Source organism: Sinocyclocheilus rhinocerous, unplaced genomic scaffold (assembly GCF_001515625.1).
Source record: "Sinocyclocheilus rhinocerous isolate Xijiao unplaced genomic scaffold, SAMN03320098_v1.1 scaffold62, whole genome shotgun sequence".
Classification (NCBI taxonomy): Eukaryota; Metazoa; Chordata; class Actinopteri; order Cypriniformes; family Cyprinidae; genus Sinocyclocheilus; species Sinocyclocheilus rhinocerous.
In genome coordinates this window covers 3,161,391-3,165,399 of record NW_015656585.1, presented here as the reverse complement: position 1 = coordinate 3,165,399, position 4,009 = coordinate 3,161,391, and the positions used below count along the sequence as shown (strand labels likewise).

The 4,009-nt window shown below is 37.3% G+C and overlaps 1 protein-coding gene across 2 annotated transcripts in view; it reads right to left on the bottom strand.

Annotated features, from left to right (window-relative positions):
- Positions 1-1,277, bottom strand: part of mef2cb (myocyte enhancer factor 2cb) — a 77,197-nt gene extending 75,920 nt beyond the window's left edge. For both annotated transcript variants that reach the window (XM_016527817.1, XM_016527818.1), the window contains exon 1: positions 1,138-1,277. The gene's annotated coding sequence lies outside the window, so the exon portion shown is untranslated. The remainder of the gene's footprint in view (positions 1-1,137) is intronic.
- Between the last annotated feature and the right edge of the window lie 2,732 nt (positions 1,278-4,009).

Sequence of the window (4,009 nt, the reverse complement as noted above, 5' to 3'; positions counted from 1 at the left end):
ACAGACATACACTCTAAAAAATGCTGGGTTAAATACAACCCAGCGCTGTGTAATATATGGACAAACCCAGCGATTGGGTTGTTTTGACCCAGCAGTTGGGTTACTGCCCAGAAGGTTGGGTTAAACATTCAACTCAATTGTTGGTTAAAAACAACCCAATCGCTGGGTAAAATATGGACAAACCAAAAAAAATGGGTTTTATTTAACCCAGAATTTTTTAGATTGTACATTTCATACATATTATTTATCTATCTATCTATCTATCTATCTATCTTTCTATCTATCTATCTATCTATCTATCTATCGATCTATCTATCTCTCTGTCTGTCTGTAGGATATTTTTTGTGAGAAAAAAATAATATCATATTCTCCCATCTCTCTAACATGTTTTCATAATAATACAGGCATTTGTTTATTATACAGTATGTGATAAAATTTTCTTCACATTTTCTGAATGTCTCAAGATTATGAAAGGTATTTCTCAGTTTTCTTTCTTTTTAAACACTCCCCACAGATTCCCCGAGTTCTCATGTGCAAACTTTTCAAACCATTCAGACTGCTTCTGCAAGTGTAAGCTCACCAATTCCCCCGTTACTTCAAACTTAAACTAGCAATGTCAAACTTGTACTAAGGCCTGAGTGATACAAATTGATATTGATTCTGTCGTGGCAGCTAGCTCAGAAGTGAGAAGAATCTACACTGTGCTGAGGCTCAGAGGTTTCCCCCATGCTTAATTTCAAACCAAGCAAATAGTTGTTGGATTCAATTACTCTAAACAGGAGTAATAATTTAGTCTGACGTTGAGGAATTAGAACAAAATAAAAGCACCAAATAATCTCAGGATTACAGAGCCCTTGTGTCTGTGATCATTTCTGTTGTAGTTTACATACACAAATTAGTACAAATTATTATGTGTATTACTAGTAACTAGCCGTTATGCCATTTCAGACCCCCTAAACTTCACAGCTCACATTGTTTGAACTGAAATCCCCTCACAGAAGGACAAATAAAACAGCTGTCTCTACAACATATTATGCTCGGCCATTGTGCAGTTCTCAATTTTTCCACAGACAGACTTTTTCGGTTCATCACAAGAGGGGAAGGAAGAAGGGAAGAGCTTGGAAAGGAAAAACTCACCGGTGCCGTTCTTGTGCTTCCCCAGGAAGTCACACCCTTCAGCTCCAGCTGTGGGCCAGGTTAATCAAACGGTTACAAAACAATTTCAAAGTCATTAAGAAAAGAAATGCCCTGCACTAATAAAGCCAGACCAGCTGGCTTTGAACAGAAACCCGATGTGGGTTGCTTTGCCCCGCAAACTCTCTTGGATCTGTTGTTATGCATACACACAGAAATGAGGCACTTGTGCCCTAAACACACACCCCCAGAAAAAGTCGCCCGTAAGATTTGTGGCATAAGAATTTGGCAGTGCCTGATCTCCACCTGTTCCTGTCTCTCCAGGCTCAAAGGTAAATTTAGACTTGAGAGATATCAGTGACAGTCAGACCTTTGTCATTGAATTGGTGTCCCAACTGTCATCAAAAACATCAAACAAAATGGGACAAGCCTTACCTATCTATCTATCTATCTATCTATCCTACATTTTAATTACAAAAGCATTGTGAGGGTGTTGAATAAAAGCAATTGATCACCATTATTTCTGCAAGGTTAAAATTCATACCACACACATTATTCGGACAGCGACACAATGTGTATTTTCAAGAAATATTTATACCAATCCAATTACGAATGATAGTTTAACCTGGAATAGCGCAACTACAGGGAAGACAAGCATTTACCACTTCAAAAGTATATTCCCAGGGGCTCACGAAATTCCATTCTCTCAGTGACATCACATTTGTATTGACCCTGTTTATAATATCCTGAGGATATTTGACCTTTAATGGGAATGGGTTTTGGTAAGAAGGAATGAGTTCATCATAACATAGCTAATGGGGATTTCATTGGAATGGGACACAAAAATATGACAAAAAGCAGTAAAAGTGTTTGCTTACTGTAAAAACACTGCAACAGGATGTAGCCGAGGTCAGTCACAAGGGAGGAGGAAACTATTAAGGGGGAAAAAAAGCATAATTATCCCTTACTGTACAGAGCACTCAGTAATAAAAGCATAATTTGTTTATAATTGCATTTATTATGGGCCCTCCCCACTTATCTTAACTTAGTTACAATACCATGCCTTATTCAGCATCCAGAACGACAACCTGGAAAACTGCATTTCTGAGTCAGCACACCTTTCTCGTTTTCTCCTTCTTTTTGCATTATTGACACACTATTTTCCTATTTAATACTGTAAAGCTGCTTTGACACAAAAGAGCTATATAAATAAAGGTGACTTGACTTGACTTGCTGTCTCTCTCCTCTCCACTAAATTACTCACAGACAGTTATTTCCTATATTTAATAATCTAATTTTTAAGCTGGAATGTCTCTGCTGGCCAGCGAACGCGCTGTTAGAGCGCTCAATGCTGGACACAAACGGCGTGTTCCAGCGGCAGCAGCAGCAGCAGCAGCGTGCAGGAGTCTGGCTGTCTGTGCAGCTCTAGAGGAAAGAGGGCGAGTGTGGCAATGTACAGCAGCAGAGACGCCCCAACCATCAACCACAGGAGCCAGCCCGGCTCCCCCCATGAGGCATGCTGACTGGACCCAAGTGTGTGTGTGAGAGGGAGAAAGAGAGAGAATAAGAGTAGGATTTGTCCATTTTTTTTTTTATGTGTACATTTTAGTGTGGGAAGTATGTCTGTATTTTACACGTGTGTTTTGTTATCTTAAAGGTGACAGAAGACTAACAGGAAGCCCAAAACGGCATCTTTTCTTTCAGCCTTCAGTGCAATTTCAATTTTAGTTTAGTCGTTGACAGCACATTAACAGTAATTATCTTGATGAATCTACTGACAGATTTATTTTTCTGTAATTTGTTGTTATAGCAGTTAGTACTTCATAGCAACAAAATAGCACCAGAATATATTTTTTATTAACTCCAATAAAATAGTAAATAATAATAATAAAGAATGAAATGTAAAAATCTATACTGAAAATAGTAAAAAAAAAAAAAAAGATCTATAAAATATGTAAAATAAAAAGAATTATTTCTGCTTCAAAAATCTCACTGAAAGTGATTGTTTACCACAAAAATAAAGTTGTCATCATTTAATCATCCTCATGTCGTTCCAAAAACTGCATGACTTCTTTCCCACAGAAACCTTTTGGTTTTCCTTTTGGTCCCACTTTATTTTATATGGCCTTAACTACTATGTACTTACATTTAAATTAATCATTTGGCACAATGCACTTATTGTGTACATACATGTTTTTACATTGAACATATTTTTAAAAATACCTGCTTGTAATTACATCTTTAATTAATTTCTGTAATTACATTTATAATTACTGTTGACCAATCCCTTACACCTCTACCCACCCTTAGACCTACGCATACCACTAAACCTGTCCCTAACCTTACCCATATCCCACCTCAATAGCAGCAAAAGTGTTTTGCAGTACAATATGAAAAATAACTACATGGTACTTATTTTTTGATGTAAGTACATAGTAGTTAAGGCCACCTAATGATACGGATTTCGTTGGAACTATTATTTCGTTGCAAAATAGAACAAACATGACAATATTCTGTTTAAAATGTAGGCTACATTTAAAATGTTCAATGTTCACACTTGAACTGTTGTAAAAAGTGTCACATTTGCCATCGTTTGGATATTCAAGGAAATTTGCATACTGGCTGGTATTCTAACATGAAAACAATAACTCGCACAGGGTATTTTGCTCTTCATGCCATTAAAGGCACAATATGTAATTTTCGCCGCTAGAGGGCGCGTATTCAAAATAAACAAATAGACAAAGGTGTAGTTTGATGACGCCGTGACTGAGTGTGGAATCATGGGAGTTGTCGTCTTCATCCCCACAGCAGAAGCAATCCGACGGGACTCGGGCAGAAATCATGTTCATAGATGAGCTAATGATTTATTATTGAA